Below are 13,389 nucleotides of genomic sequence, written 5' to 3' on the forward strand. Positions count from 1 at the left end.
CAGCACAGTGCTGCTGCTGCTGGGCTTTGAGTTTATTTTTGTGGGGTTTTTTTTTTTTTTGGGTAACTGAAAGAATTGCTGCTGCTGCGCTCCGCTGGCTCTTCTGATTTGTGGTGTTGTTACAGAGGCTGCTGCTGGGCTCCTGTCGAGCTGCTTTTTCTTGGGGCCCAGAGGGTTCTGAAGGTGCTGCAACCCCTTGTGCTCAGAGCGACAGGTAAGCAAGATGGAGCTATGCCCTTTAGCCCAGCTCTGGTGCTGGTAAGTAAGAAGTTGTAAGGAAGGAGTTCAGGGGCTGCTGCTGGGGAGTGCCTTGCACTGAAGGGTTCCTGGTGCTTCCTTGGCCGTGGCAGCAGGTTGCTTGGCTCCCACACAGCTTTTTCTGGGCCCAGTATAGGGCTGCAGCTGGGTTTTTCCCCTCCTCTCTTTTTTGTCTCCCCTATTTCTCTTGTAGGGGGACTAGTACGTCACCACCTGAAGTGATGACTGAGGACATTAAAGAAGATGTGGCCAGTAGGAAGAGAGAGGTGATTGTCTCCCTCTGCTCAGCTCTTGTGAGTGCCCATCTGGAGTACTGCATCCAGCACAAGATAGGCACAGAGCTCATGGAACGTGTCTGGAGGAGGACCACCTCTCTTGTAAAGAAAGGTTGAGGGAACTGAGAAGGTAAGGGCTTTGGGGAGACCTCATTGTGGCCTTCCAGTACTTGAAAGGAAGGTATAAATGGAAGGGGATTGACTGTTTACAAGGGTGGATAGCGATAGACATGGGGGAATGGTTTGAAGCTAAAATGGCAAGGTTTAGGTGAGAGATCAGGAGGAATTTTTTTTTTTTTTTCTCAGAGGGTGGGGACGCACTGGAACTGGCCGGATGATCTTTTGCTCTTTTTCCACCCAGGCCATTCAATGATTCTGTGATGAGGGGAGCGGCTGGCCCAGGAAGCACAGGTGAAAGTAATTCACCTGTGCTTCCCACGTGACTCAGGGTCCGCCCCTTCCTGAGCTCATTTAAGGGCTAGCCTCTGCAGGGAGAACATCTCCTGGATGAAGGCTGCTTTCTGAGAAGGGATTTTCTATATCTGGAGACCCTCATTACTTCTCAAGTGAGTTGGCTTTTCCTATGTAGTTGTTTTGTAAGTTGTTTTGTAGTTGTAAACTGATAGTTTACTTGGTATTGCAAAGAACTTCCACTGCTTCCGAGGACCAATGCGTGGCCAGTCCTGTAGCTGCCGGGAGTAAGAAGCAATGCAAGGGTAGGTTTGAAAAGAAACCCTGCTTGCAGGTTTTTTGTTTGTTTGTTTGTTTTTTTTCCTTCTTTCTTGTGCAGGGTCCTCTTGTAAACCCAGGCCTGTTAGCAGTTTCACTGGAGGCTCTCTGCTTTTGGTTAGATGGTGCTGGACTCCCTCTTCTATTTTCTTGGGGCTGGTGCACCAAGGTTTCCTCTGTCTGCCATTTGGGTGACACAGCCAAGTAGGATGGGGGTGAGAAGGGCTTTATTTTTGTTTCCTTTGGCAGGGTCAGGGCTGTCTGAGAGTCACTTTTAAGCCTGGACCTGTGAGGAGTTCTACTGTTGGTGAGTGTGTGGGGGTAACTGGAGGCTCCCTGCTTTTGGTTGGAAGGTGCTGGGTTGTTGTCTTGGTCTTGTTAGGGCTGGTGCTCCTTGGGGTGAGAAGAGTTTTTTTTTTTTTTTTTTTTTCCTGGGGCAGGGCTCCCTGTTTTGGTTAAAAGGTGCTGGGTTGTTGTCTTGGTTTTGTTAAGGCTGGTGCACTGTGTGGCAAAAGGGAAGTGAAATAAAAGCACTGCCTGAGTTGGGCTTTATTTCTTTTTTTCTTGTCTCTTGTTGCAGGGTGGATGCTGCTTTGGATCAGTTCAGCCTGTGAGCAGTCCTAGTAGTCCCATTGCTACTAGGATTGCTTGTGGATCCCAGAATTGTGAAGGTGTTTTTGCTGCAGGTCTGGAACTTTTGTGGTGAGTAGTTCTTTCCCAGGGGTTCCCCTCCTGAAGGTTTTTTTTTTTCTCTTTAGGTTTTTGTGCAGCCCTTAAATGGGAAGAAGAGAGTTATGTGCCCTCCTGTGATGGATGTCTTTATTTTTGGTGAGTGCTATAAGTATGTTTTTGTTGGTATTTTATTGCTGGGGATAAACTTTAGTTGTGTTTTTTTTTTTTTTTTTTTTTTTTTTTTTTTTTGTTGGGAGGGTGGGTTCTGTCGTCTTTTTGTGTCTTTTGGCCCCTTGCTGGGGCCCTCCCCTGGGGTGGGGGGGTGTGGAGGGGGGAAAGATGTGTTCTATTGCTTGTGGTGCTCCTACTGCTGCTGGGCTTGGGGTGACCTTCCTTGCAGAACTGTGTTCCTTCTTGGCCAGTGAGGGTGCCCTGGCTCTTCTTTCTCTAGGGCTAATTGACTGAGGGTGGAAGGCCTTGTTCTGGAAGGAGAACCCACTTCCTTCCTTTAGGGAAGGTCTTGAGCTCCAGTGCCTGGATGTCTTGGAGAGCTTGTAGGTCCTATCTTAAGATTAGATTGTATGCTATCTCTGGCAGCTTTAGTGAAGTTGGGTATATCTTCTACAGCTAGGGTTCTGCCCTAGCTGTAGTGAATGAGAACTGTATAAGGCAAGAAGAGGTGGTGTGGTGACTTATTTTCTGAATTTTATTTTTCCCTTCTTTCTAAGAGGTGAAGGAGGTGGAGTGGTGTGGGTGTGCAATTGTAGCTGCCCAGTATAAGAGCTGACTTAGTCAGGAAAACATGAAGTGTGAAGGAGAGCTTTCACCCTTCTAGCTTTTCATCCTATACATTCTGATAATACATGCAAATGGAGTGGCTGCTGAGCCTTGATCTGGTTCAAGTTTAAGTAACGATGACCTGAAGCTGAAGACTGAGTGCCAGTCTGCAAGCTAAACTGCAGTTCCATACGTAGGAATCCCCTCTAATAAAATTGGTTGCTGCTTAAGATTGTGATACTTAACTACACCATAAGCAGTAGAATAATGAAGAGACTTCATGAATACAGAGCAAATTGTCTTAGAGGTATACTTTTTATTTTTGCATCCAGCTCATGTTTTAAAAAGGCATTTGGGGTTTGAGTAAAAGTAGCTTACCTGACTTTAAGTTTCTCTTCCTCAACAAGCAAAGCCAAGTTCCAGTGCTGTCTTACTCGCTGTGGATGTGAGTTTAGAGCTTGCGCTGTCAAGCTCAACCTGCTTACTAGGCAAAGCAACTGCGACACTAGGCAGGAATGAAAAGCCATCAGCCTAGAGGGAAATGGAATGAATTGAGTGAACTTTACTTATGGCTCGCTCTGGAAACTTGAAGCTCTTACATGATTAAGAAACTCGGATGTCTTTCCAGACTGCGTTGTGTTCACATTTGCCACTTTTTTTGCACACTATTGTTTTCCATCTGGTTTTACTTACAATTGTAACACTACATAGCTTGGTTTCTGTTGTCTCAAATGTAGGTCACAGCCAAGAGATGTACAGAAAATGAACAAGATGCAGCACCTCTCTAGTAATCCCCGATGATTGCTGTGGTAGCTTAATTTTGTGGTACTGATGTTGATTAGGTACCAGCATCAAGCTGTCAAAACCAGTAAGTGGCTTTAATTAGTTCTTTCCTGATGTAGTAATAGCCATTACTAGTTTTATAGCAAAAGCTGGAGTGCAGTTGCGTGGGTGGCTTCTTAGAACATGTAAGTGAATACAGCTTACCTGCGCTCAACAGCCCAGAAGCCTTGCTCTTGGCTGGTGGAAAGGTAGACTGGAGCTGTTGCTTCTGTGAGAGTTATGTCACCTGGAGACTGGCTTTATGATCTTTGTTGTTTTCCACAGCTGCTGAAGACTAATGTTGCTGTTCTGCTTCAATAAGACCTGAAAATAGAACAAAAGTTAGTAAAGTCTTAAATAACAGTACTAGAAAAATCTTCTCTGTGCAGAATTAAAAGAAGCTATGGGAAGCTTGACCGGAAGCCCCATTTAGAAGGAAGGAAGAGAGTATATGTGCTCCTTAACTGTCTCGCTTGCTGCTGATTTTGCTATGAGGTATGGTTTTGCTACAAGATATGGTTTAGTAGTTTAGTGGGTAATAATGGCTATGGGATGTCAGTTGGACTAGACGATCTTGTCCTTTCCAGTCTTGCGATTCTATTTGAAGCTCTTTTTCCTCTAGGTTACTAGTTTCTTCTGTTGTAGATAGTCAATGGTACCTGTAAGTGGGCAGAGCCCTTTCATGTCTATGGCCTAGTCCTTAAAATAAGAAGTGGGATGCCTTGTTTTCTGTCCTATTCTTCTGACAACAGTCATTCTGGCACATATTATACAAACATTATCACTACGTTCTGTTTAAACTAGTAGCTTAAAAATAAATGAAGAGCAGATCAAAATTGTTCCTGTTTCACAGAAGCCTTAAGTTTGTTCTGTCTTGCTGGAAATGTGACATACTGCTGTTAGCATGAATGCTTCCATGAGAGCCTGCAACTTCCTTTAGCTTAGCTCTCAAAAGAGAAATTAAGAGCCCTTAAAAATAGCTAGGGGTCTAGGGTATCTCTTCCATTTTTTCCATGCAGTATCCACTTTGGACACTAATGGTAGTGTGATTCTATCGCAGACTGTGACTGCTACTGAACAAGAGATGATGATACTGGTTAGCAAGCGCAAAGCTATTATTACTATTGATTAAAACCTTGCTACTATTCTTCCAGATTAGCTATGAGTTTAAATAATAGTAAGTTATGAAATACTTGCTACTGTTCCTGCACAGGGTCAAGCAGTTTTGATTACAGCAGAGCTTGTGGCGTATCCCAACTAGGAAACTAATCAGTGCCTAACTTGCAGCTGAAACTTTTCTGAAGTCTTGTTAAGAACAGTGCCAGCTGATGAATGGAGGCTTAATGATTACAAAATTGTGGTGTAAGTAAATAAGCAAATCCATGCACAATCTGGCAGCAAATAATTAAATCTTCAACTGTATTTGTTTTTGTTCCCAGCAGCTTTTCTTCCTAAGGAAATTTCAGAAACCTACTTGACAGTGGGAGAATTCCACAGCTGAAAGAACTACGGGTTATTAACCAATGACTTGGGCTGAACCATTGAAACTCTTGAAACCCCTGTCTCTAATTACTCCAGAAAATAAGTACGTACTTATTTCTACCCTATTTTATGTGCATGGGGGGACTGAGACAGTGGATATGATGCATTTCCAGGTGGACCAGGATAAGGTCTAAGGAATGCTTAGAAATGCACAAAAGTAAACAAAACTTGCAGTGAGAATTACAGTAAAAAATGATACCCAGAACTTCCAGCAAGACATGACAGATAAAGTGTTTTCTAGATGACAAAGTCCTTACCCTGGATGCAGAGAGCAGTAAGGTCTATTCTCCTGTCAGGGCCGAGGTCAGATCTGGTACTGCCTCTTCAAAGAATGAAATGCTGCAATGGATGTCACCGAGGCTCTGTTCTGCTACCCATAACAGCAACGGCAGTATTAAAGGGCTTCGTGACCCTTAGAAAAATATTGCTTCTTACTATCACCAACAAAAGAGGTGTGAAAATTGTTTTGTGTACACACAAGCACTACTTAGCAGCAAGGTCACTATTCACTTAACTACCCCTTGTTCTGAACAGTACATAAAAATTCAACTTATCCTGGACTGTATGCATGAAACATGCCTGAAAGCAGAATGAGAGGAGGAGAGATTTGGTAAAGCACTTTTTACAATCTGCACAAATATACAGAAATCACTCTGAAACTCATTAAAGACTTAATTATAGGCTGTGCAGTGATCTATGGAACCAGGCCTTGATAATTTCTGTAAAATATGCTACGTTAACTTACGTATGGCAGAGCTGTAGATTTAAATAGCTCTACAGTATTATGATTAAAGTTGAATAACCGTCAACAACATTAATGAATGACGCTTTCTGGTTCATATCCCCAGCTTTTATGAACTCTATTGACTTGCTGAGTAGTTTGTTGAAAGCACTCATTTTCTATCATGCAATCGTAACTCTGAATGGCTGCACTTGTTGATATAATTCTGCTCGGAAGAGAAGTGGTAGAAGATCAAAGTAAATATGTGTGCTTCCAGAAACACAGGTCCTGAGCTGAAATAATAATAGTGTAATAATAACTCTGACAGTGAGTGTTTGGACAGTGTAGGATGTAGACATGTTGACAGCTACCTCACTGTTTGCAGGATGCCAAAAATCCCTCACAGAAGTTTGCATCTTCCCAAAATTTATCTGTAGAACCCTTTAACAGAGCTGTTTAACATCCTCGTATGGCCTGGTTTTTATTCTGTGGCAAGACGTTACTGGGATTACCATTTGTGTAACTAGGTTTAAAGAACATGGTTTTGAAAAATTAACCTTGTTTCAAGTATGGTTTTGAGTAAGCAGAGAAAATAAATGCACAGCAGAAATATCATCGTCTACTTCCCTGGGAAATTCATCTTTCTTAAGCACCATATTTAATCCTAATGTGCAACATCTCTTTTGATGTGAATTTATTATTGTCACTATTTTGACACGCTTCAGTAATTCCCAGTGATCATCATTCTGTCGCATACAGCATTTGTCACAAAACGCTTCCAACTTCTACATTGATTTCTTACTTTGAAATAAAGACTGCATTTGGCATTACATATATAGAGATATATAAGACAAAAGTTCAGTGATGTTGGACCAAAACAGTACAGTAATGCTCATTTTGAGGATACAGTCTTCCCACAAGCTGAACTGTAATAACCAGCCACACACGACTGCTTGAAGCGCATCCTCCTTTCCCATTCTTACAACCTCCCTGACCACAAGGGTAAAAACTACAACAACTCTCCTCCATTTTGTGATGGACAAATCAGGAAAGTTTTCCTTGAGAGCAGGTGAGCAGCTATGGCACATTCCAGTAACAGCTTACTTTAGGGTATTTTTCCTCTTAAGTGGATAAGTAAAAATAAATGTACATCATGATGAACTTAATTCCCACCTGAAGCTTTTACCCACTCTGGTCTACAGGGAAATTGGTTTCCAGCACATCCTCAGCTGCAGAAGGAGAGACAGGTGCAGGCTAAAAAAAAAAAAAAAAAAAAAAAAAAAGCCTTCCATAATCACTCCTCTTCAACACAGCTGGTTTAACAAGAGCACAGAGGTTTATTTGGACCACATTTGGGAAATGGGAATTTCCATCTTTTTGTTCTGTTCTTAATGTACTGTGCAAAAAGATCACTTGCTCTGGCAGCGGCTAATACGTGACATCCGAGCAGACCCTTAACCAGGCTAAATAGCCATAGTTCAGTGGTATAAATAAGCAGCAGAGCACTCAGTGGCCAAGGAGCCACTCTAAAATGCTTTTGATTAATTTCCTGTTTCTGAGTCGGTCTCCAAAAGCCTCTAGATAACTTCCTGGCAATGCAATAAACCCAATTTGCAGAGCAGCGCTTCCAAACATTTTCCTTTTATTCACAAGCCAGAACATGATGCTTTCTCTTTATCTGCCGGTGGCCTTGGCAGGGGGCTGACTGGAGAACTACACCGGCGCGGTGCAATTGATGTTGACACAGCACAGATAAACAGCAGTGCTAAAGCCTTCCACCCACCGCCCAGGGGTTTTCCCCATCGTGTACTTACCCCCCTGCAAAGACCCCATTTTGCGTAGGAGCACTTCTTGCCCTTCTTCCTCCGACACAATCCTGGATGACACCAATGTCTCACTCCTTCACCTTCCAGAATGAATTTATGAGTCGTCACTCTTGAAGTAATTATTCAGTTACAGTGGCCACTTTTTATTTACTTTTGCATGACCACCTGCATGAATGAGGTAGAAAGGAACTGTTGCTCCACAGTGCAAGAAAAGCTCAAGAAAATCTTAGCAGCTTGAGGGCAGAAGGGAGGAGAAGTTCCCTCAAGTCCCAGTGCAGTCCCAGTGAGCATCCCAATGGTGCTGGACCAGATATAGAGCCACAAAAAGCAGTTTATGGGCAGTTCCTGTAGCTCCCGTTTCCTGGCTGTTACTTCCCAGCCAACATACTGAAGAAGTACCTGAAAAACACCGAGGAAAAGGAGAAAAAGGAAAATACAGCGCTCTTTTTGTCAGTTATGTGGCCACACAGCAATAGTGGGGAGAGAGAGAGCGTTCACATCTCAACCTGCCTTCACACCATCTGTTTGCAACAAGATACTTAGTCCCCGTGTAAGCAGAAGGAAAAGATAGGTTACTTTATTGCACATTCACGTAGATTTTTGAAAGGAGGAAACCACGCAAGCTAAAATTAAATATAATTTTCTCTTTTTCCCCATAGACTCAGTCTGGATGAATGCCAAACCACATTCCTGAGGGGTGAGAAAGGCCCCACATCTGCTTCTGGTGTAACTGTTTGTATCTTCACTCTAGGAAAATTAGGTTTGAAATAATCTCAAATTGTCTGACACCTGTATCCTATTAGAAGTGACACGTGGAAGCACCTTCAGCATACTGAATTTAGCACCATGTCAACAGCTTAAAGTTCACGGGAAAAAATGGCAAAAATCATTGCTTCCCACTTTTGGCTGAAACAGACCCACTGTCTTTTCACAGGATGATACTGCAAGCTTGGTCCATAGCTGCAGTGGGCTTTGAGCCCATAAATACAACATAGTCTGTGCCCCAGCTGTGGCTGGAATTAAATCCAGTGAGCACCTTGTGGTGACTGGAGTCATGCAATAGACCAAGGCTTGTTGAGACACACCTAAGGGCTGTGTGCCAGCCAGCAGCCAGCATGTGGGCACACAGAAGCTTCAGGCGCAAAGCAATGCTATAATGTGGTGGAAAGTACAACAAAAATAGCAGGTAGGCAAAGTAAGCCTTTGGCTACAGCAAACGAGGACGAGCCCAGACGCAGCAGCCACAGCTACTGTAGATACAAAAAGGAAGAAAGGAAGGAAAGCTGCTTACCTTTGGAAGGCCTCAAGCACACAAGGATCTCCAACAAGATCCTCTCCTCTCCGCTGCCAGCCCTTAAATGAGATCCAGGAAGGGGTGTATCCTGGCTCCACCCCTTCCACTCACTCCGGTTCATTGCATGCACCTGAGCTCCCCTAGGTTGGCCCTCCCTTCCCACCAGGTGCTCAATCAGGCTGTGATTTAGCAAATCTGTTACAGAGAGCTTCTCTGAAGTTTGGCTGTGAATCTTGATTTTCGCAACCCACAGCTTCTTTTTATGGTGAACAGACAATATATCACTTGTCTTGAGCAGAGGAGTCAGATTGGCGCTACAGAAGATAAATTCTGCCATGGCATAAGGGTTTGGTCATGTTCAGACACAGAGAAGAACCAAATGACTTCAGAAGCTGTGCATCTAGTTTTGCTATGATGGCCTGCGCCTCCCTCAGCGCAGACTGCGACACACTTGTAGTGCTTTACTTGAAGCTCCGTGTGGAGCCTCCCATTTGCAAATTCCTCTATTAGGATAAATCTGATGACCTCTCTGCCGGATAAGAAAACACTAGTTCTGCTGAGTTAGGAGAAAGTGCTTTCTTTCTTATCAGATAGCATTGTTTTGCAGCAGTTCCACTGAAAAATCGCGAGTACTCCCCAGAGTCAAGAAAACCAGAAACATGCTGTTCTTGATCATTTTTCCCTCACGTTCCGGCCCTTCGCTGACACCGTGTAAGCAATCACTTTCTCATCACAGTAGTTGTGACAGGCAAAAGGGATATTTACAGAAACACAGGCAGGTCACAGAGGTTGTTAAGAGCTCAAAAATTGCAACTTAACTTTTGGAAGAGTAAGCAGAAGGCCCACAGCAGGGTTTGTATTTTGTTTGTTAGGCGTGGTGCAGTACAGAAAGGGGGGGGGGTCCAGTTCCGACAGCACTGAGGCTATGGATGGTCAGAGAGGGGCGAAGGATAACGTGTAATTTCAGCACACCACTGCAACTACCTTGATAAAATGATCAAGGAAAATCTTACAATGCAACCTACAATACAATACAACCTAGCTGAGGTGGTGTTTATTCTGAGAAAACATCTTCAGTGGCACAAGACCCGTTTTGGATCCCAAAGCCTTTCTCAGAATTATAGCCTTCAGCTTACAAGAGAAAACTGTGACTAGATCCCTGCAAGTTTCCCAAGAAAGAAAATGAGAAATTGCTGTAAGTGAAACGTGTGTGTGCACTGGAGGCATAGACTCACTGCAGTCTTTTGGAAACAGCCTTCCAAAAAGGATGTTAGATAGTAGGATGCTTTCCCAAAAAGGATGCTACAAATCACATGCTTGAGTTAAGAAATGACAGCAGCAGTCCAAAGGGAACATACGGGACAGGCAATAATACTTCATTATGAATGCCGATTAGATGATTTCTCTTTCTAAACTATTTTTGCCTCTTATGAATAAATGAGAGAAAACAAGGGTGCCTTGTAAACAGCTGCTTCGGGCCCTTGCAAACCTTCAAAATGACGAGGTGCCAACGTGAATTTAATAAGCCCACTCTTCCTGTATTCTGGTCAGTTCCCAGCTGAGGCTCAACTGGGATACGGATGCAGTGTTGCTATTTGTGAGTGCAAATACTGATCCCATCCAGATATCTGGATAAGCCGTCCTCTTCCCTATGGGCAGCTTGGCTTCTGAGACAGACTTTAGCTGCACATCCCGCTATCCCTTTATCCAGACTGAGAGCTCCACAAAGAGCAGAATTGACAGATACGCATTGTGACGGTAAACATGAGCTGTTGAACTCCAAGCCAAAATGCCACCACAGTCGTCCCATGTATATCAGCTACCGCCTTTATCATTATTTCACATACCTTAAAGACAAGAGACTCTTGCTTCATATGGACTTCAGGGAAAAAGAGCTGCCTGCTGGCCTCTAAGCAGCCCAATTCTTTGTGAAGTGACACTGGCCAAGACATCTGGGGCACAAGGCAGTGTCATCCTTGGCTGCATGGGCGGATTGCAGCAAAGACATATGTACAGCAGTGATAGGTGGTATCAGAACATCCTCTACTTGAAACCTCTCTGAAGGTCAGTGTGATACTATTGAATACAATAACATGGAAGAAGCCTCAGTGCTCTTCCCAAGATGAATCCCTTTCTCCTGTTTCTAAAGATTTTCACTTTTGTGTCATCAGTTGTAGTTGTTCGGCTACACAGTCATTAACAGCAAGGACGGGAGGTAATGGCCTTAAGTTGTGACAGGGGAGGTTCGAGTTGGATATCAGGAAATATTTTTTCTGAGCAAGAGTGGTGACAAACTGGAACAGGCTGCCCAGAGAGATGGTGGAGTCACCATCCCTGGAGTGTTCAAGAAATGTGGAGATGTGGCGCTGAGAAACATGGTCTAGTGCAGTCACAGGCATGAACTGGTGACTGGACTAGATGATCTGAGAGGTCTTTGCAACCTTAATGACTCTATCATTCTGTAACTAGAGGAACATGGTGACAAGCAAAAAGCAGTGAGCTTCAAGGTAGACAGATAAAACAGACAGACTGTTACACTAGTAGTCCAGTGTCCACGTGTACCTAATTGCAGCGTGGGACTCAAAATCTTAATGAGAAGTAGAAGGATGCCAAAATAATCTTTTAAACCATAAACAGAACTTCGCAGTTAGGTAGACTTCCCCAAAGAAAGGAATCTGTTTCCTTTGAAAATACTTGCTAATAGCAAGTCCTATGAAGTTATACATATCTGCAGTTTCTACAGCATATGTATTATGAATTTTTTTTTTCTCCCATCCCCCCCCCACCCCACTCTTGGATAGCTACAGAAGAAAGCTGTGAATTTGCCTGGTTTGTTGACTAACAGTGTTGCATTTCTCAAGCCTGGCAGCTGCTCAGGAAACAACAATGATGAGCCAGGGTCTTGATAGCACTCACTTCAGTCCTCAAAAGACTCATGACATAGCAGAAGAAGAGAAATACTATCTTCACCATGTCTGAACCTTTCTTTGTTTTTGGCTCAAAGTTAGCTTTCTGAGGCATTTCTTGCAATAACGCTCTGACTTACCTAGGAGATGAGAGGGAGGTGTTGGCGTATGACAATCAACATCATTTTGTGGACAATTTCACATTTGAGAGCATTTCTTTGAAGCTGATTGCCTTGGGAATACTGTGCTCAGGAATGTTTACTGGCAGAAAATCTGGCCTGTGACCAAATAACTCCAGCTTGGTATGGGAGATGGGAGAATGATACCATCGTATCCTGTGAAAAACAGGATGCAGGTGGGCACCTCCCTGCTCCCTCTTATCTGATGGCAAGGCCCAGAAGATGGGAACAGAGGAGTTTCTGCTGAGATCCCAAAGCCAGAAGCTGCCAGTCCAAAGAGAGAGGACTTGACCGCTTTGTATTTGAGCTGTTACTCCAAAGGGAGCTGACTCGACCACTTTGGACTTATTTATAAGTTTGTACAGTCGCCGTTGTTATCGTCAGCCAAACAACAGCTCCCATTGCTACTGAAGATCAACGTCTGAACTATGAGCAATGCTGGAATATGTGATGGTGACTATCTCCCTCTTGCTTCCTACAAGAACTCCCTGCTTTTATTTCCTATCGCTTTTCTATCGTCCGCCTTCCATTCCCCATCTCCTTAAGCAACTTGGATTTGTAATGAACTGGTCGGGCTAACATTTGACCCTTTGTGTCTTCATCCCGCCGTTGGGTATACATGTATCAAAGAACCTCTTCTCCCTCCTATAAACTGGGACAAGAGATTTTTTATGGCATAGTCTGCAGCATACTTGTCATGAGAGTGTTGTCCTTCCAGACATAGTTTGAACCTCTTCTCTGTGTGCCTCCTGGAGCTGCAAGGAGCAATATTTTTCCTCTCCAGGAAAATCACTCCACATACTGGAACTTAATTGCATTTTTGGAGCTTTTTATGTGTATACCTCTCTGGGACATGTGAATTAATTTTGAGTATTTGCATTTGTTTAATACGTGTGTGCCTCCCCAGGAGGACCACTGCACATTTTGTGATTTTAGTATCTTGCGACTTAAGTGTGATTTGAATCTTTTTTCTGTGTGAGCCTTTTGGAGTTGAGAGGAATGATATTTTTTTTTTCACTTAAACGTGTCCTTCCTCCCCCCTCCCCCCCCAAAAAAAAGATCACTCCGTATATTGAAATCTAAAAAGTGTTGTTTGAGCCTCTTCTGTGTGTTCCCCTCAAAGAAAGGAAGGATTGATTTGAGCACTTACATTTGTCTGATAGGCGTGTGCCTCCCGGGGGAGGTAAGAAGTTACTTGAGCTTCTGAATACCTGTACCCTCATCTCCTTCAGTGTAGATCTTTCTGTGTATTGAGAAATGAATGACAATGTAGTCACTATGAAAAGCAAAAAAGTGTTGTTTGACCTTTTAGAAAGGCGTGGTGTTTGGCCCTCATTATCAAGGGTGGACTGGGCATGACAGAACAGGCATAACTTGTGGAGTGTGTC

General features: G+C 43.5%; 1 long non-coding RNA gene across 1 annotated transcript; it reads left to right on the top strand.

The window, feature by feature from the left end:
• Positions 1 to 1,016: 1,016 nt before the first annotated feature.
• Positions 1,017 to 2,014, top strand: LOC122156956. The gene is made up of 3 exons (XR_006167725.1): positions 1,017 to 1,099; positions 1,512 to 1,569; positions 1,843 to 2,014. It is a non-coding gene; the product is annotated as an uncharacterized LOC122156956 (long non-coding RNA).
• The last annotated feature ends 11,375 nt before the right edge of the window (positions 2,015 to 13,389 follow it).

Source organism: Centrocercus urophasianus, unplaced genomic scaffold (genome assembly GCF_019232065.1).
Source record: "Centrocercus urophasianus isolate 14NV4802_14NV808 unplaced genomic scaffold, USGS_Curo_1.0 seq_13, whole genome shotgun sequence".
In the NCBI taxonomy this organism is placed as follows: Eukaryota; Metazoa; Chordata; class Aves; order Galliformes; family Phasianidae; genus Centrocercus; species Centrocercus urophasianus.